Source organism: Lasioglossum baleicum, chromosome 2 (assembly GCF_051020765.1).
Source record: "Lasioglossum baleicum chromosome 2, iyLasBale1, whole genome shotgun sequence".
Classification (NCBI taxonomy): domain Eukaryota; kingdom Metazoa; phylum Arthropoda; class Insecta; order Hymenoptera; family Halictidae; genus Lasioglossum; species Lasioglossum baleicum.
The window spans coordinates 16606680-16628236 of NC_134930.1; the positions used below are offsets into that span (position 1 = coordinate 16606680).

General features: G+C 40.0%; 1 protein-coding gene across 1 annotated transcript in view; it reads right to left on the bottom strand.

The window, feature by feature from the left end:
* LOC143221698 (uncharacterized) overlaps nucleotides 1-21557 on the bottom strand; it is a 261806-nt gene that overhangs the window by 36789 nt on the left and 203460 nt on the right. The gene's annotated exons all lie outside the window — the stretch shown is intronic.

A 21557-nucleotide genomic window follows, 5' to 3' on the forward strand; every position in this document is an offset into this window, starting at 1 on the left:
TCGAACCAATACGCTGACACTCGCGATCCCAGCTGGATCAATACACCGGCACGGCGAAACAATATCCGCGGGGAAGTGCAATGAAACCGCTGAGATCTACAAAAGGCATGTTTTAAATTTTTATTGTGGGGTCAGATAAAAAAGTTAAGGAAAGTTCTTAGGAAAAAATTTTCTGCACATTAGTAGAGCAACATCAGAAGAAGACTCAAGTTGTTGGAACAATTTTTAAAAAGTTAACCCAGACCATCACTTTTTTCTTCCAAATTCTTAAAAAAAAATTTCTACACATTGGTAAAGCAATCCCTGTAACATCAGAAGAAGACTCAAGTTGTTGGTCCACTTTTTAAAAAGTGAACCCAGGCCATCATTGTTTTTTCCAAATTCTTCAAACAAATTTTCCCACACACTACCTAGTAAACTAATCCCTCTAACATCTGAAGAAGACTCTAGTTGTTGGTCCAATTTTATAAAAGTTAACCTAGACCATCACTTTTTTCTTCCACATTCTTCAAAAAAATTTTTCTACACATTGGTAAAGCAATCCCTGTAACATCAGAAGAAGACTCAAGTTGTTGGTCCAACTTTAAAAAAGCTAATCCAGACCATCACTGTTTTCTTCCAAATTCTTCAAAAAAATTTTTCTACACATTAGTAAAACAATCTGTCTAACATCTGAAGAAGACTCAAGTTGTGGATCCAACTTAAAAAAAACTAACCTAGACTATCACTTTTTTCTTTCACACAAATTTTTCTACACATTATTTAGTAAACCAATCCCTCTAACACCGAAAGGAGATTCAAGTTGTTGCTCCAACTTCGAAAAAATGTTTAAAGGGTGTCCACTTAATATCTTTCGCGACTGCAGCTCCGTTTGAAGCCAATTAAAAATGAATACCACCTCCACAACTACGAACCATCCTAACGACCACGTCCTAATCCCCAAGACCTTCAGCAGATCAGCGGAAACTTGGAGAGGACCATCCTCTAATTCCACCAGCAGGAGGGTCAAAGTATGATCGATGCTGTGTCTCGTTGAAGGACTCTCGAAGCGAAGGGACTTCATTAAAAATGTATGAAAGCGAACCTCACCGTTTGCAGAGAACGATGTAGGAGATCCTCGGGTAGGTAGAAGGATAGATACGGATAGATCCTAGATCGGGAGCGTGGCTACGACTACCGCTCGGCGCGAGATTTATCCGCGAGTAATCACAGGGTTCGCCTCCCCGGTTAAGGATTGTTATTGGTGCATTTTAATGCGGCCGGGTTCGCGCAGGGGGTGTTATTATTCTTGCGGTTTTGCGGTTGTCCGAGAAAATTAGCGGTTCCCTCGGTGGAACGAGGAAGAATGGGGGCGGACGCGCAGCCATGAGATCCATCTGTCACAGCGAGGGCGTTCGCAATTCGTCAGCTCGCCGGAGGTCTGCGGGATTGAAAAGTTTAGCCGCGGCGAATTCACGTGCCCATTCCACGCGAACTGATTTCGCACAAGGTACATCCTCACTCTCTTTATTCCTATATCTCTCTGCCCCCCTCTTGCAATAGAATCAAACGTCGACGGACGGTCTAACGTTGCTGGGAAAAGCGAAGAAATTGCGCGCGAGCAAAATCTTCCGCAGCGATTACTCCCCTTGCGTTTTCTTTATCCGGAAATAGACCTGTCCAATGAATGAACACCTGCTGCGTGTTTGTTAAAATGAGAATCGTTATTTTTAATTCCCTTAATAAAATATTGTCTTTTTATTAAGATTTACTCTTACACACATTCCAGGTGTAACAGCATATTTTAATGAATCCCTTGCCGTGTCATTTTCTTTACGGTTACAGTGATTAAATCGTCTTTTGTGCCGAAAAATGTCGTAGAAGAGAAAAGAAAATTTATATTTTTTGTATGGCTACATTTATTTTAATGAACTATTCATTACAAACGAATCCAAATTTTTATTTCATCTAAAAAGAATGGCGTAACATTCATATTTGGTAGACTTCGTTAAAATATTCATCATCAATCTGACTCGTTAAAATACAGCAACTGGTTAAAATTTACTGTTCACCCTTTCCAGAGGTACCATAATTTTTTACTATACACACTGTCCAGGTTTACAACATTTGGAGGATAAGTAGAGTCGCCTCGATAATTTATTTTTGAAGTATTCATTACAAACGAATCAAAATTTTTATTTCATCTAAAAATAAAGGCATAACATTCATGTTTGTTAGACTTCGTTAAAATCTTCATCACGAGTCTGACTCGTTAAACTACAGCAACTGGTTAAAATTTACTGTTCACCCTTTCCAGAGGTACCATAATTTTTTACTATACACACTGTCTAGGTTTACAACATTTGGAGGATAAGTAGAGTCGCCTCGATAATTTATTTTTGAAGTATACATTACAAACGAATCGAAATTTTTATTTCATCTAAAAAGAATGGCGTAACATTCATATTTGGTAGACTTCGTTAAAATATTCATCATCAATCTGACTCGTTAAAATACAGCAACTGGTTAAAATTTACTATTCACCCTTTCCAGAGGTACCATAATTTTTTACTATACACACTGTCTAGGTGTAACATAATTTTTTAGCAACATTTGGAGGGTAAGTGGAGAAGTGGAATCGCCTCGATAAGATTCTCAAATCTCGCGTTCCGTTTATCGAAGGACGAACGGCGCTCGCAGCTCGCGCTTCCCACGCATCAATAATCATCCTCTGAGGCAGCTCGCTTAGGTTAATTGCGAGCCGATCGGGGACCGGTCCGCCGCGCCGCGCCGGGATTAAACAGAAAATTCCTGCGCGTCGCGAGAGTAAATCCAGGAACTAATCTCGCCCGATACGAAACGGTTAGCGATGGATCAGAGACTGGTTAATGGGCGGCGGCCATAGGTCGAGTACGGTTTCACGCCTATCACGTCTCGCGGACCTTGTTTCGCAATTTTCGCGGCGGAATTTCGTGTTCCGAGACGGTGGACGCTGCTCGACATGCTAATACGGTGCCACTCGTGATCGCTAACATGATCCTTCATAGAAAACAATATGAACAATAGGGTGAACGTGGGAGTGACGCCACGCTTTTAGGAGCCAATATCAACTTTGTTTTCCTAGTAAATTTAACATTGTTGATCGACAATTTTACACAGAGGCTATCTCATGTCATCGGCTATCATTTCGTCATTGAATGTGGAAGTAAAACAATCTAAATTAACGTCAATAAACCTCATTTATACATAATAAATTAAGATGAAACTTTGAACATATCTTTTATATAACTTTTAATATTTTGTTTTTAGTATGAGAAACTATACAGTTATACAACTGTAAATTGTACCCAATTGAAATTGATAATGCAAGTGCATACACGAATTAACTCGTGACTCGTAAATTCTAGAATAATTTTGTCATTTGTGAAAAAAATATTAAGGCAGTTTGAAGAAAAGAAATTGCAAATGGGTTAATATTGCGCCCCTCAGAAAAGTGAAACAAGATTTGCATTATTCATGGGAAAATTGAATAATCGCAGGGATTATTCGAGCCATTTGATTAACACTAAACCTACCGAGCACTAAAAGCGATTAAAATGTTTTAGCTTAGAAAAATGACAAGGGCCTATTTATTTAGATTTTGTGCAATTTTTATTAGAATACGTGATTGGATAAAGAAATTTATCGAATCAATTTCGACAATTATAAGATGAAACATATAAAACCGGTCATTTGTGGCAGTGGTAGGTTCAGTGTTAAACAAATGGTGCACATACAACCATTTAATAATTTAAGTAAAAGTTCTACAAAACACAATAGTATCAAAAGATCACTCCTCGACGATGTTGAACCAAACGAATATTGCCTTACGGCATTTTTGCATGAAACGGCTCATAAATTAAAGTCATGCGAATTAGTAAGGCAAGCGACTCCATCGGTGCGAAAGTCACTGTCGAAAGGGTTTAACGAGGTCAGAGGGAGTCCTTCCCAGGGATCCGTGCTCCCTTATCAATCCTTTCCAACGGGCGTGGAATTTATTAGCGGCCGGAAACGAGCTGGTTCGAGTGGGAACCGGCGATCGTATCTTTTTGTCGTTGGATACGCCACGATACTCTCCCGTGGATCCCTGTACATCATGCACAACGTGTTTTTAACACCGTCGCGGTCACGGGTGCTTTGCTTGATTGTTTAAAGACTGCTGCCAGGGTACCGCGCTCTGTGAAACAGTCGCCAGACACCGTCTAGAAAATTGATATCGCTATCACACACTGACTACTACGCCTCCGACCATGATCGCACGATTATGATCTTGATCTTGAACGAGAAACTGCGTCTTTGGGACCTGCTCGAAGAGGTTCTGGATTATGCTAATGCGGGAATGGTATTAACCCCTTGCCGTATTTCAACGAATCAGACTCGTGATGACGATGTTAACAAAGTCTAACAAATATGAATGTTACGCCTCTCTTTATATAGATGAAGTAAAATTTGATTCAAATATAAAAAATATAAATTTACTTTTTTCTTCTAGATTTTTGGGGATAAAGGCATTTATCACGGTAAATGGCCTAACTGTAGTAGATCATCAAGAACTACGTTACGTTGGACGATGCTAACAATTATTGATACTTCATAGAAAAATAATACCATTTTAAATTATTAGTTCATGAGTAGACTGCGAACGTTTATGGAATTTGCAATTTTTGTAAACGAATTCTAAGAAAGTGGGACCAAAAGAAAAACCAATTTTCATTGGTAATAGCATTTGTAGATCCAAAATAATTAAAAATAGTACTAAATTCGGTCGTATTTTATATCCTAGCATTTTTTGAAAATCTTCAAGAGCTATAATTGCATAAAGATCCGCAGTCTAGTCATGATATAAATATGTGCAGTTATGTTTAATTATAATGTTAAGCTACCTAGCTCAAATTTTCAGCAAATACTATTTCTTTTATATGTTCATTTTTGTGTATAGAAAAACTCGTGGAGATTCCCTTATTTTTTAATCGTGGCAAGGTGTGGCGACGCTAATGTGACAAAATGGATGCCACGTCCTTCTAGATTATGCTACTTGGCTCAAACATTAAATATAGGACGAGATGTATATTTTGATTTTTCAAGGAGCCTAATTTTGCAGACAAAAAAACTTATTGAGTTCCGCTGATGTTTTAACACTAAACCTACCGCGCACGACCTCGTTTTAGCTTACAAAAATGACAAGGCTCTATTTATTTAGATTTTGTGCAATGTTAAATATAGTAATTGTAAAATGAAAAATAAAAAACCGTTCGTCTGACCGGCAGTGATAGGTTTAGTGTTAACGGTTGGAGTATAACCCTTGAACGCGGGAGCGCGTTGATCTAGGATCGAGGCTAACGGTAGGCCGGTCGATCGGCGAGTCAGGTGGATCCGCTCGTGGCGGGTGAATAAAGCGTCGTCATTTCCAGTGTGTCCCAATTAAGACTGATTTTCTCCGTTTCCTTTCCGGTATTAGTGTCACGGTGAGCGCGCAATCTCGGAATCTACGGTATTGTGTGGCCGTCGCGCGCGCGCTCGCAGCTCCTCGTCTCGTCCACTTACGATCCACGGCATGAATATTACATGGCTTCTTACCCACCGGAAAGATAATTGTCAAGAGCTCTAAATACGGCCTGGAAACGGGTGGACAGAAAATGCATAATACATTATGCGACGAGAAAACGAAAATTTACGACGCGCATGGCCACCGTTTCTTCGCGGAACGACGGCCACAGGATGATACCTTCCTCTGTGTGTATGTGTATGTATATATGGACAGGTATAGAACTCGCTATACTGGTGGCTGATGGTGACTCGGCACCGACTGAATTAATTTGTCGTTTCACGCGGTGAAAACCGTAAGGCGAGCTAACCGCAGACCAAACCACGTGGATCCAGGCGACCGATTTCATTCGTCACATCCCGCTGAACGCTGAATCCGCCGTGGAATTCTTTTTTCTAGAAGCCGCACTGTGCTCATACTTCCTGCACGGTGGCCGCCATTTTTCCGATCTAACGGCCATTTCGATCTGGGACGTCCGATCACCGAGACACGAAAATCGTACTTTGAGATTTCAATTGCAGTCGCCCCTGTACTACTCCATTTCTATTAGTTACACTAGACTGCGGATTTTACTACTTCCATTTCATTATTTTTATAGAATGAAGTTATGAATAAATATCTTAAACTTTAAATTTCAATTTAGAAACGCTACAAACTTTCGTTCCAACCGAATGCAATATTATTTCATATTCATTTCGTTCATTATATTTCAATTCGTGCAAATTTGTTAAATATAAGAGGTTTTGAATAATCTATTCATTTTGGCTGGCTACATAAGAGTTAATAAATGAAAAACAATATTTCTTTTTGTCCTAAAATTTTTAATTTCATCTGCTTCATTTTCTCATAAACGCATAAAATCCGCAGTCTAATTGTGACTGAGTGACTCTTCCAATAAGAATATTAATCAATAAATGAAGCACATGAAATTTAGAATTTTCTATAATCTATGCGTATAGTCGATGTTACGTTTTATCTTTGCCAAAGATCCGCGAGCCCGTAATTCAATCGTTGAAACGCGATAAACGTGATTTTCGTCGTTTGATAAAATGGCCTGCGCAGACGTATCTCTTGTCTCGATATTTTACGCGCATATACACTATGATTTGAGACTTCCGGATGGTAACAGATGCTCGTAGTCACTCGCTATCAGTGTCACTCCTGACCCTGAGGAAACTGGCGGCGGTAAACGCCGTCATCAAAACGCTATCGGCAAACTTGTACCCGGAAGTGTTCGTTCGGATAGAATCTTTCGAATCGCGGGAGAACGTACGAAATTATATGCAGATAATCTACAGCTGGCTGCATCGAAAGAACTTCAAAGTAGCATTATCTGCAACGTGTACATCATATCTTGCGTTTTACTGCGTCGCGCGGTTTATTACATTCATTCGACGTCGAATAAACAATTTCAGGCTGCTCGGGGATTTTTTAACGATCCGATCATTGTTTTAACGCGAATAATTTTTACACTATCAACAACTGTTTTCATATTTTCCAATTTCGTTATTTCTAATTATAAATTAAGTTAAAGTATATTGCATTATATTATATTATATGTATATTGAATTAATTTAGAGTATAAGAATTACTTAAAATTTACAATTTAACGTAGTGGTCATATTAGGATTTATTTTATTATTTGAGGTCACCAGTGTATTAGTTTCAGTTTAATGAGATAAAAGAAGAACAAATTTTAGCAAAATTTCGTTGTTTTGCATAAATATTTACAGTCCAGCCATGACTAAATTACAAATATTCATTCAAATCTCACTTCAAAACAGCAAATTACTAGAAGAGTGATTCGTAACAAATCGTATTAAAAGTTTCTCTACATCCGTAATACCAAGTAATGAAACATTAGCGAGAATGTTGGGGAACAATAGTGAAGCCAATGAACGAAGGAGGGAGATGCGAATAGAAGAGATTAGAGTGCAGTCGCAGGCACATCTCCACGCAATTCCAAAATCAGCTTACGCGGCAACGTTTCGAGCTCGAAAGTGGAGATTTCAACGCTGCGATGTTAGAAATTCATATTTCGGTGATAACGCCTGAATACTATGCACGCCGATAAAAATTAGCGAATATTGTAGGAGGATATACACCATTTTTGTATACTCACCGTTCACTCCAAGATAAATAAAACACATTTTTCAAATGTTCAGTACTAACTTGGACACAAAACAAGTTGTAAAAACCAATTTTCAGAAGCGTCTCTTTCACTTTCTTTCAATTCTAAATGCACTTTAAGTATGGAAGTGTGTCTGATTCATAGACTGCGGATCTTTACGCAAAATAAAAAATGTTCGCATTGATTGCAGGACACAGGAGCCAAATAAAAATTGTATTCTTCTTCTAATTATCTTATTAAGCTGAAACGAATACATTGATGTCCTTAAATATTTTTAACAGGTCCACTGCTTTAAATTGTACGTGCCCGTTTTTGTCATGAATGCATAAAATCCGCAGTCAATTATTGGAGTCACTGTATACTAAACGCATTTAGACACAAGCCCTACATTCACAAAAATTTGGAGTACAAAGGGTGAAGAGAAAGTTATTCTGATTTAAAGTCTGTCTGATAAATAGACTGAGCATCTCTATGCAAAATAAAAAATGTGTGCATTATTTGCAAGACACAGGAGCCAAATAATAATTTCATTCTTCTGTTAATTATCTTATTAAGGTGAAACTAATACACTGGTGGCCTTAAATCTTTCGAATACCTCGAATGTTTGAAATTGTACGTACCCATTTTTGTCATAAATGCATAAAATCCGCACTCTACTGATAAATTATCGATGTCACACTGTACACTAAGAGCATTTTAGAAGATGCATTTTTGACAGAACTCCCAAGAAAAAATTTGGAGTAGAATGGGTGAAGAGGAAGTGGAGGAACGAGGCAGCACGTCCCTGGAAATCCGGCGGACGTAAATCTAGTCTCGGGGTCCGGCTAAGAGTGCATAAGAGTGCATAAGAGTGCATTAGAGTCGGCGCTCTCGGGATCCGCGTAAACGATACGATCTTCGTGGCTCGCCAGATACGGCTATCCGAGGGCCGGCGGTTTTTGCATGGTTGCAGCGCGTTGGAGAGCGTTGCAGAACGTTGCAGAGCCGTTGCAGCGCGTTGCAGCTCGCGTCGCAGGTACCGGGCATCTGTTAGAACCCTATGACAGGTATACCGGCGGTGATTTATAAACAGTTTATGATGTCTGGCCGTGCCACGAGGCGCGCCGTCTCCACTTTCCTGCTACCAGCTCTCTCTCCCTCTCTCGAGGGAGAGAGCTCTCTTTTAATAGGGGACCGAACGTTTTCTGACGAAACGGCTCCTTCGCAGACGACCGTTTCGCGACCGGTGTCTAGCCTGGAAGGCACGACCCATTTCCCGGACATAAATCAACGCTGACACCACGGGACCGGGAACGTTTTCGTGCCCGGTCGTTAGATCGACCGGCTAATCTCTAATTAAGGGGCCCCAGTCTCCCGTGGACCGGTCAAACAATCGTTTTCGATTTTTATCCTGTTTTTTAAAGGAGAAATTTGACAAGCTGCTGCGAGAGGGAACGCGGAGAAGCGATCAGCAATACTTATGACCTAACTTACGGAGTTATAAATATAAAAAAAACTTTTTAAAAACCACTCTTATATTAAAATGCACTAAAAAGAAGAAAATATGTGTGGGAGGCCATTTACCCGATATGCTATTCCATACAAATCCTATACTGTATACTTTATGAGTCAATAAAAAATGCACAATTTTTAATTAGAAACCTGTGTTCTCTATCAAAATTACTTCTCGCGTGAATTTTGGGACACCCTTTATAAGCGTGGCTTTTTAAAAAGATTTTTATATATTTTATTTTCTACTTTTATTGTCATCGGAAGCAAGTGTGTATACAAAATTTCAGCAAGATTGGACTATGGGAAGAGGTTTAAAATTCGATTACAAGATTTGACGCATACAACAACAACACGGCAAGTTAATATAAGCGTGGTAAAATAATTTATACCAAGTATTCATGGTTGAAATTCTTTTTGAAGATTCGAATATAAAATTCACAATTCTGTCTGTGATAACAGCGTGTCGGCGTCATCGATGGGGAACCACCCCTGAAGACGTTCACAAAGATTAAGCAACGCCGTGATTCGAGGGTGAGTGGGGTGTTTAAACACAGTACGGGGAGTGGGGGGTTGCGCCGGCACATTCCAGCGGATTATAAATTATTTAATCAAGCTCGAAGTAAGCGGAAAGAAAATATTTGACCTATTAGGAGGAGTGAGAGGAGAAACGCGGGGGTGAAGAGGGATGGTTTCTCGGGAGGGGTTGCTCGAGAAACGGCAGAAACAACGGGGGTGGAGGAGGGTGGCTTAGGTCAGGGTGGCTCCGGGCGGTAATAAGAACGACGGCATAGTTTTAACTTCTCTTTTATGCCGGCATCCGCGGCGGTGCTCGGGCTTTGTGCGAATGAAGGCACAAATTGCCGAGGCAAGCCTTCTGGGAGACATTGAGACACGCTCGACTATCTCTTCCTCCCCGTCTTCGACGTTCTATACTGTTTTCCACTCCCCTCCACTTCTCCTTTTTTCCCCATACCATGCATACGGCTTCTTTGAAACAGAGTCTCTCAACTTTCGGTGATCACTACCCCCCCTCTGGATCGGCGCAGATCTATTAAAAAATGTATAAAAAAAATTTTTTTTAACCACGCTTATATTGAAATGCACTAAAAAGAAGAAAATAATGTTTCCTGGTTCTCCATAAGATACGGAATCCAGGTAAACGATTAATAATATTTTTCTCCAAAATTTTAAGCAATTAGTTCAAAATTTCTTCTGTTATAAAATTAGTGTCGGAGAATATATACATATAGATAGAAAAATTTAATATAATTTAAATAGAATCATGACATTAGTGACTATACATATAACATCCACGCTTTTATATTTATAGTCACTAATGTCATAATTTTATTTAAATTTCTATTAAAGTTTTCTATATATTCCGATACTAATTTTGTAACAGAATAAATTTGGAACTAATTGCTTAAACTTTTGGGATAAAATATTATTTATCATTTAACTGGATTCGGTATTTCATGGAGAACCAGGAAAAAATTATTTTCTTCGTTTTAGTACATTTTAATATAAGCATGGTTTTTAAAGTTTTTATATATTTTATTTTCTACTTTTATTGTCATCGGAAGCGAGTGTGTATACAAAATTTCAGCAAGATTGGACTATGGGAAGAGGTTTAAAATTCGATTACATGATTTGACGCATACAACAACAACGCGCCAGGTTAATATAAGCGTGGTAATAAAAAGTGGATCGAAAAGGCCTTGACGTTTTTCTCAAGGTCAACGTATTTTTTATTGCATCGTATAGTACACATCGCGAGGAACAAAAGTCTAAAGGGAACCAAGGGTTTCAGGTCAACCGTTCTCTTAAAAAAAACAATTTTTAAGTCTCATAAATGATTTTATTCCATACAGGGGGTTCTAAAGTAAACGTTGAGGGGGGGATTCTGCATCAGGGAATATAAATAGAAAGTATAGAATAAATTTATTCATTCGACGTGTCGTTTTCGAAAAAAATTACTGTGTCCCGGAGGGTCCCGTGTGGTTGAGCACGGCTGGTTTAAAGCGCGGCGTAAAAGCTCCGTCGTTGCGTAAGCTTCTCGCTTTCGTTGTAAATTCTTATAGTCGTCGGGAAGACGCTCTAAGTCGACGGTGTATCTTCTTCGTTCCCTCAGGGGTTGGATGCAACGAGATGCTCGGGACACGATTGCTCGCTACCCCCTCGGGTAATTGTTAATTCGAGAGACTTTTACAATTGCTCGCGATCGTTGCCGGTATTCTTTCCTCTCGCTGCGCAGTGTTTTATAAATTCGATCGATTCAACCACAATTTCCCAACTTCGATGAAAATTGGGTGTTAACCTTCATTCGTCCTTCGTGTCAATTTGACACAGTTTTTCCGAAATAAGTTATACTTGTTCTGTTATTTGTCAGTAAATTTGCCCGAAATTTCGTGATTTTTATGTTTTTAGAAAGATGTAGATGTGAACACATCAATTTGAATAAGAAAACATCGAAAGATAACGGACGGAGGAATGGATGGGGTTTAATGGAAAAAGAAAAAAATTTGAACATTCAGATAACAGGAGGTAAATAATAATCCAAGTGTCGAAGAAGAAAAGAATGATTTAAAGTTTCTGTGAAAGAAATAAAGTAATCAATTTAATCTCCAGAGCAGAAAAACCAGGAACACTGATAGCAACACGAGAAAAAGAACCAGCTCGAAGTCGGCAGCGAGTTAGCGACTCGGCTGGGAATGAACGTGCAATCGCATGCTTTTTCACGCTGCAGAAAAATGCACTAGCCTAATGCACTCGAACGTTCCGAGGAAGCGGAACGCGACTGAGAAACGACGGTTCCCGGCCGGTTTGGCCGGTAGAAAAGCGGGGAAACGCGGGGTATTAACAATTAGGGTAATAAAAACGGCGGCAAGGGGGAGGGCCGAGGAATGTCACAAGATGATGGAAAAGGGCGCGTACCCGCGGCCAGAGTAATGGATTGCACGCCGCGGCGTGTGTACGTACGGTATGGCTCTCCGAGATGCACTATCGAATGTTTTATTCATAAGCCGAGAACAAAGCCTGCCTGTTTATCCTGAGGACATCTCGGTGTGTACGCAACAAGGCACCGCGCTTCCCAGAGCCACGACGAGTTGCACTTACGCGTCCTCTAAGTCCAGTTGCATCGAACGAGATGCACCTACGCGCCGCGCCGTCGCTTCCTCGACAGATAAACTGCAGCCTGGGCCCTCCCCTCTTATGCGATCTCCTCCAAAAATCTCGTTCATTCATTGATCGTACTCAAATATTAGCTAGTTGCACGTGAAATGTTCCAACACTCTAATTATTGAAGATTTAAACGTTTTAAAAATCGAAAATCAGCAGCTCAGAATTCCTCAATCAATTGTTTAAAAGCGACAGCAACTTTAACCCTAACTCAACAAATGGCTGCTCTTCACTGTACCGGACTCCTTTCTCCTATAAATTATGATGTATTTGGTATTTTGTAGCCGGGCCAGTTGCAGATTGAAGTTTCGATCCTGTAGCATCAGTGGTTCAGGAGTTATGCTTGCTTAAAGTTGAGCAATCTGTAGTGTTTTTGGCAGGTTCTGCCAAAGGTTCGGCGGTTCTGCCACAAACCAATATGACGATGCCCTTACCTGTCAAAAACACTGCAGATTGCACAACTTTAACTATAGTCGCCCCATACCAAATACATCATAATTTATAGGCGAAAGGCACAAATTTTGAGTCCGGTAAAGTAAAGTTTACCCCAACAAATTTTTAGGCTTAATGGAATGTAGCAAGTTCTTCTGGAAATTTTTATTAAAAGATAATTATTGAGCTTCATTTAAATACAGTTCAGTCTACTAATTGGCTTGCGGTAGGTAAAGTGTTAACTTGTTCATCGAGGAAATCTCTATTGTTTTCAACAGACTGCGAATTTTATGCATTTATGACAAAAATCGGTGAACAGACATCACGAGAATCCAGGAGCAAAATCTTCCGAAAGTTGATTATTATACTTTCGTCCATTATCAACGCATCGTGGTCCCGATAACGCGATAGGACTTGATCGATCTGCCAGAGAATCTGCCGGGAAATTCCTGGTTCCCGATTCTCCAGCATCCGAGAATACGATTCCCTGTTGTGTGCGCGCAGCAACATTAATATTTGTCAATTACGGGGGCACGGTGGGAGTCTGCTAGGCCGGAGATTCATCGTGGCCACGCGAGAATCCGCTTCCATCGTGCGACAGTACCCCGGCGAAAGCAATTATAATTCCCTCCCCGTATCTGCTGCCCGTTATAATTGGAGCACGAGGCTCCGATAATGGAGCACCAAAGAAGATTAAGAATCGGATGTTTGCGTGTGGAGCGACCGAGAGAAAAAAGGGGAACCGTGAACGTGCGAGAAAGAGGAACAGCCGAGTCCGGCTCCGAGGAAGACTGCAGAAAGAATGGCGGAAGAAAAGAGGGGGTGAAAGAGAGAGAGGAGAGGAGAGACCCCTAGGTACAGTCTCGATGACTTATGTGGCTCTGACGCTATCAGTGAAGCGTCTCTAGAGTCCAGCCTGAGCCCCGGAACGCCGGTCCTCGTAAATCATTGCGATCCACCCACGCCCGCACCGCCTCGCGCCGAGTTCGAGCTTCAGCTTCGAGAGATGCGATATGACAATTAACGAGGTCAAAGGGAGGACCATGCCTCGCACGCGAAACCCGATACACAGTGGACCGGAAACCTGTTTTTCGTAGAGAAAATCAAATTTTCGAAATTTCATGTTTTCGAACTAGTGTTGTATAAAGCTCGAGTCTTCGAAGCTCCAGAGCTCAGTCTTAAAGACTTCTTCTAAATCTTCTTCTATAGAAACTTAGTCTTTAAGACTGAGCTCTGAAGCTTCGAAGACTCGAGCTTTATACAACACTATTTCGAACTAATTTTTCAACTCATTATAGAGCACGAAATAACATACAGAGAGAGTGGGTGTACAAAGTATTCGTACACCTTGTAAAAACAATAACTTTTTTATAATTATACCAAATGACCTGATTTTTTGTAATCAAATTGGTTTACGAAATGATGTGCAAGAAAGATTTTCCAAAAATTGTAATTTACAAGGTTACATGCAAAACTAAAAAAGGCATTTTTTAAAACTTTTTTATTTGGGCCCTCAATGAAAATTTAGAATATGTGTTTTGTAGATCTACAGTGGCTCACGAAAGTATTCGAACGCCCTTTAAAACAGAATAACTTTCTTATAATTGTACCAAACGACCTGATTTTTTATAATCAATTAGAAGGATTGGTTTACGAAGTGATATGCAAAAAGGATTTTCCAAAAATTATAATTTACAAGCATACATGCAAAAATAAAAAAGGTATTTTTTAGAACTTTTTTATTTGGGACCTCATTGAAAATTTAGAATATGTGTTTTGTGGATCTATGTTAATTATATACATGCTGACAATTTCATCGAAATCGATTAACATACACACGAGTTACAAGCGGTTAAAAATGGTGAGAATCGTAGTTTTACAGGACTGCTTAAAATCCACAGAATCGTACATCTTTCGATGCTTGTCGTTTTTTTCCAGCGTCAACCGATCTCGATGAAATTTGCAGCATGTGTATAACTAACATAGATCTACAAAACGTATGTTTTAAATTTTTAAAAATGCCTTTTATTATTTTTTGCATGTAACCTTGTAAATTACAACTTTTGGAAAATCTTTTTTACATATCATTTCGTAAACCAATGCTTCTAATTGATTATAAAACGTGTACGAATACTTTGTACACCCACTGAATATGTATAACAACGTTATACCAATTTACGTTGTACCAATTTGTATGCGACTGAATAGAGACTTCGGATAATCGAGGTTCCACTATATCGTGGATTACAGAAGTAACTATAATGCAAATTGTGCCCTGTTTGGTCTCATTTTATACAGAAAAATATCCGTAAAGGATTCACAAAGAGTTCTATACCATCAAATTCGCGTTCTAACTTCTTCCGTCCCAGCTCCTGAGCCCCGTAAGCACAAATCCTCGGGGCACCGGAGTTTTTCAGAAATATCGATCGCATCTCTTTTCTATACACATATCGAGACGTACATCTAAATTTTGTGGTCCCTAGTCCCGAGAAAAAGGACCAAGGCCCAAAAAGAGACTCGGAGTCGAGGAGAAAAGGCGCAACGTTAAGAATGCAAGGAATATAATATACCCGTGGATCGCAGAGCGGCGACCACTCGCGGGCCTCGTTGAATTGCCCTAATAAAAATGTTACGTCGCCTCCGCGTTGTTTTTGTTTTTCGGTGCGTGGGAGTCGGGCAACTGCCGACCGAAAAAAAGGAGGCCCTCTAGTCAGCCGAAGACCGAGACCGAGACGATCATGCTCGCAGATAACCGTGAACGCGGTAGCCGGTCCACGGGCCCCGTATCTTTGTCATTTGTATCTCCACGGGTGCACCCTGCCACCGGATGACAATCAAAGGACCACTGCCTCCGCTCATGGCAGCGGCACGATGTCCCCTTCCCAACCGGACGCAGATACATTTCATACTGTTTTCTTAGAAGCTCGCGAATAGCTCTAGTTTGCGAAACCCGGCGCAACAGTCGAACAATGTCCACAAAATGTTGCTCCTCGAGAATTTCTTCATACCATGAATATTTCTAGTGATACAAAGAAGACGTCGGCGATTCAAATTATCTGGAAATATTTCTCCGAAACGAATAGACTTTTAAAAAATTTTTCTTTTTAATAATGCATTGTCATCCAGTTCTGAGCTATGTTTAAAATTTCAAGCCTCTAGCTCAACAGGAAGTTAGTTTAAAATCAATTGCAAAATTTGCCACCGAACAAACAGACAAACAAACAAGAAAGCGAGCTAATAAAAACGTAGTAAAATATAAAATAAGTAACAAGCAAACAATTTTAAATTTTATTTTGAGACATTAAAATTTAAGCAATTTATAGGCAAATTTAACCCTTAGCACTCGAATGGCGACTCTGAGGCGCCACTAAAAGTTGCTGTACCATTGTTCAAAATATTGTTTACGTTATTAAATATTAATTATTACTATGCATCTCTGGGTATTGTATGGGGTATTCACCAATTTCATATCATTCAAATTGAAAAAGTCATAGAGAATGGAAATATTCTTGGTTGGAAGAAATGTTTAATTTTCGAGTTAAAATATCTCCGAGTGCAAAGGGTCAAGCAAGAAATATGTGACTTGGACCACTTTCATGATTATGGGCACAAATGTTCATCTTTTTAAAAACATCAATTTTAAAAAAATTTCAAAATAAATGGTGAAAACGCTTTTGTCAAATGACATTTTTAGTATAGATACTCTTATGTTTTCACTGTATGTTCCTAAAAGCTTATTTTCACCGGTTTGATAGTTCTAGTCTTATGATTTAATATAAAACAAGGGTGACACTTTTCTTACACGACTGTAAAATCAACAATTTTTAAGATATCGAAAAATCCATTGAGAGATTCATTCATAGGTCGCTAAAGACTACAACATATTTTTGAACAAAATCACGTCACGTGCAATGACCCTTTTATTAACGTATCCCAACCAAAGTTTTTCGGACAACCCATAGTTACAACTTTACATGAGAAATTTTCACGTTGGGGTCGCTGAGCGACCTACCTTCGTTAATGCACCTAATGGACAAGGATGGGGGCAGGGGGTGGAGTGGAGGGCCGAGCTCGATTTTCGCGAATTTCCCGGCGGCAACAAACAGCAGCTGTTGAAACGTTCTAATCGTGATTCGGCAAACAGAAGCGTCGTAATGCGGGCAAATCTAGCCGGCCGTGTTGGTCCGGCGAATCAAGTATTCGACCGGCCGGCGGATTACACCTAGAAAATTATGCCAGCGGGCGTACAGTTCCCGAACAATGGCCCCGGTTCCTCGAAACATGGCCGCGCGATAAGCCGCTACAACGGCTGAAAATCGCTGGATACAATAACCTAAATAATGGTTACGTAAACAATGGTTGAGCCGTTGCGTTCGCTGTTTCGCCGCGGCTTGTCCGCTTTGGTTACCAGCAGGCCGCGTTACGTTACGACTGCTCCTCGTTCGCCGAATAATTCGCAAACGGAAACCGCTCCGTGCGCCACCCCCTTCCCCCCGTGATCAATAAGCATCGGCTGCATGTAATTCCTTTCCGAACCGCGATTGTTTATGCAAATACTCCAATTTTGAGCACAGCTGTCCCTGAAAGGGCCATTTTTGTTTTACACTTTGTACCAACAACTTATGCTGCATTCATAACGTCACACTTTTAACAAATACGTCTCACAGACGAGAAGGGGTATACTGTGTGAAGTTTTAATACTCATCTCGAGCGAGGGGGTAGTTATGGGGCGAAATGGAAAAGATTAGTTTCTGACCTATGAATGAACAACTTATGCTGCATTCATAAGGTCACACTTTTAACAAATACGTCTCACAGACGAGAAGATATTCTGTGTGAAATTTCAATCCCTATCTCGACGGAGGGGTAGTGTGGGATTGGGTAGAATGGGAAAGGTTAATTTTTAGCCTATTTTCCCTATTTAGATCCACGTATTCTAATTAATTCAGATTTTGAAGTGGAATATCCTGGTTTTACGATAAACAAGGTCCATGAAATAAATTATACAGAATATTTGCAACGTCGTTTCGCCTTGAAATATTCGCTTCCCACGATTTAAATAACAAATGACAGGAGTTGTCTCTTTCCTCGATACCGTCTCACAATGTGAACAGCAGCGCAGCAACATGAACAGCAAAACAGCAGGGAACTGTGGACGCGTCGCGCATTAAATCAACGGTGACATCACGAGACACGTGGGAACTGTTTCCGCGGGGACCGCGCGACAAAGCCAACTCCCGTCGACGCAATCGCGAATAATTACAGTTTCCTCATTATTTTCCGTCGCGAAAGGGGAGCACGTCCCGTGAAAACTCGGTGAAACTCTCTGATTGCGCAACTGCATTGTACATATACATAGGCGCCTACATATGTACAATGTACATACGTGACGACGTGCTGCACTCGATGCAATCGCGGGTTTTGCGACGCTTCGGGCGAATCTGAACCTATTAACAGAAATAAACGTGCACGTGGGACTTTTTTACAGATAAGCGAGGGAAAACCGCGTGGAAAAAAAACATTGCGGAAGGATTGACCTGTGCGAGAAAGTGTGATTTTCAATGCAGAACTGCGTTGATATAATTAGACTGCGGATTTTATTCGTTCAGGAAAAATGTTTAAAGAATTTAAAAATATTCTCCTGTAGTTCGCAATTAAAGCTCGGTCTAATAATAACATTTTATTTCACGAACTAACGAATGAATTTGCTAAAAGGAATTTTTTAAATATTTGTTTTCAATCATATTACATAGTGCAATACAATTTATTATTGCAGTAATACTTTTATCTATATAATTGATAGTATAATGCATTATCACTAGACAGCGGATCTTTTTGCGAAATAAACATTTTCAACTTAAATTGCACGAAACTGGAGTGAAATAGAAATTCATTTTTTTTCTTAATACATTTAATAGGTCGAAAATAATATAACAATATTTTTAGTGTTTTGAATTACATCTATTTATTTTTGTCATAAATGCGTAAATCCGCTGTCTAATTATCACATTATATAATAATATAATCAGCTAGGAACATTTGATGTAGCAAAAGGTTTTATTCAATTTTATCGCAAAAGTACCATTAATAAATGATTACAAAAAATATTCTATTGCAATTGGATCAACACCCTTGCTCACCAAATGGATCACCAAATTCCGATTACGAACATCATTCAGCCTCACTGTAGTACATCAGCATATCGAGAAAAGAATTTGCAACTACGAAGGAAAGTTTTCCGACGCAATTTTACTATGTCACTGGTGGAATACCGCAGCGAAAAGCATCCCCTAAGCTCGCCCTAACCCTCGGTCGAAGTCGGCGAGTCTGATTACAGGAGGAAAGCGTAAAACCACGCGACATACTTTAATCAAAGTATAGCAAGAGAAATAAAGAGAGGGAGGAAGAGGGCTGTTTCTGGTTTCGCGACCCCTTAATTTTTCCTTGGGTCGTCGCCGCGAGATATTTGACATATTTGAATCGCGGTCCGTAAGAATGCTCCCTTCGAAATAACTTCGGTTAACGCGGTCGCTTTGAACCTAACCCGGACCGGGCAATTTCGTTTCGTTTCGTTTCGCGAAATTTCGAAAATGCACCGTTTCTCGGTTGCGATCAACCAGCGACGCGTCAGGAACGTCGACGATCGACCGCCCGGGAACAAAAGGATCGAGAGATCGCGACAAACGCGTTGCGTTTCGATCTCAAAAATTCGTTCCCGACTAGATGAAATAGTATTAACTCTATTTTGTGTGTACTCTGTGAATTTGTGACTCCAGTTTTAATTAATAGATTGAGACCTGCGAAACTCGTTTACCCACAAAAAATCTGTTATTGCCATGTTGTGTGTAAATACTGGGCCACCCTGTATTGAATTAAACAAGTATAAATATTAGGTTGTAAAGAAAGAAATGCAGCATTTTTGTTCGTTTGTTTTAATTGCAATTTTATATGAATAAATATTTACCTTAATTTCATGAGTTATATGTCATTTTAAAGCTTGTTTTACGCTCTATTCAATTATGCTTTTGATATTAGGGAGCGCTGGCGCGCGGAGTGGGGATCGCTGAACGCGATCACGTACTACAGTGTCGCGCGACGAGGTGTAACGGTTAATATTAAAATTTCTTTCTCCTGAACGCACAGTTTTTTTTAAAATTTGTTTTTTAATATTGCATTGTCATCCAGTTCTGAGCTATGTTTAAAGTTTCAAGTCTCTAGCTCACCGGGAAGTGGTGTAAAGTTCGATTACAAGATTTGACGCATACAACAACAATAACGACAACTCGGCACGCTAATATAAGCGTGGTAAAAAGTTATCATTTTTTACAGTTACATTTCTCATCATTGAGATTGTAAATCGCTTAAGAGATAGGGATAAAGACAGAATCGCGGAGATATTACCGTAATTGTGCCACCATAAACAGCAACGGTGCCGAGAAACACGGTCGAGATTCTGTTAGAGTACCAGAGAGAGCCCGAACAAATCCACCGATCGTCGTTCCCCGAGTTCTCCTGTTCGGTAGGCAACGTGGCTCCGTGGAACTGGATTAAAAATCAGAAGCCACGACGAGGATGTCGCCGTCCGCGTCCCGTGCGAACCTGCGCGAGCATGGCAAAAATCGTTTGGCAACACGAGAGCGTGTCCCCGGTGCGTTTTAAACGGCCCTCGCCGTACAGGCGAATATCCACGCTTGTAGATATGTATCCGTCGTGCTTTATGCCCGGCCATCGGTGTGTATGAGTGCGAGAGGGCCGTTGTTATATTCAAATTCAGTCGCTTGGCTAGTCCATGATTGTGCGTCGCGGCGAATATTCCAATACGCCCCGGCCATATTGCGATTCTATTACCGCGGAATTCCACGACTGGCATAAGCAGCACGGGCCTCCTGAGAACCCTCGGATAGCCTCGATCTCCTATTCCAACCCCTCCGCACCCTCCCACACCCTCTCTACACCCTTCCGCTCCTCGTTCAATGTTCCAACGCTCCGACAAATTGTTTAGGATTATTGCGATATGATTTTATGCGAACACTTTCCCGCCGCTTGTAGATACACGCTCCTGTATCGCCCACTTTTCGCGCTTCCTGCACTGTCTGTTTACGAGCGGTGGTCTCTTCGAGGTGTTTCATCCCCTTTGCTTCTTGTTCTTGCCCAGCTGTTCCTCATTCTTAAATTCGATTTTATTGCTCGGCTTGTGGTTGTCGTTTTATGCTGAGGTGGGCATTATTTGGCGAAGCAAATATTGCGAATACTATTTATAGTTTTAAATGAGATATACAATTTTGGAAATAATGTATTTCAATTTTAACAATCTGAGAAGCACAAAATAAAATATTTCTATTTTAACAATCTGGAATACGAAATAAAATATTTTACTCTTTTTGCGTCATTATAATACTCTAAAAAGGTTAGGAAACTATTTACCTATTTAAAATTGTATTTTGTCTGTATTTTCAATTTCAATTTTCAATTTTAATATGTGCAATATTATTAAAATAAAATACTATGTTCAAAAATTGCTGCTTCAAATAAAATATCACTTATTTTCAAAAATTACTGCATCAAAATATTTGAGTTCTAAAGTTGTGAGCATATTTTAAAAAATACATGGGGTTATTTGCTATTTATTTACTATTTAAAATACTATTTTACCCAGCTCTGATTTTATATCGGTTCGGTAGTTGTACTGTACTAGAAGGAAGCTTAGACATTTATACAGTAGTGTCTCCGTAGTGCAGACAATCGTTCTGCATAGAAATG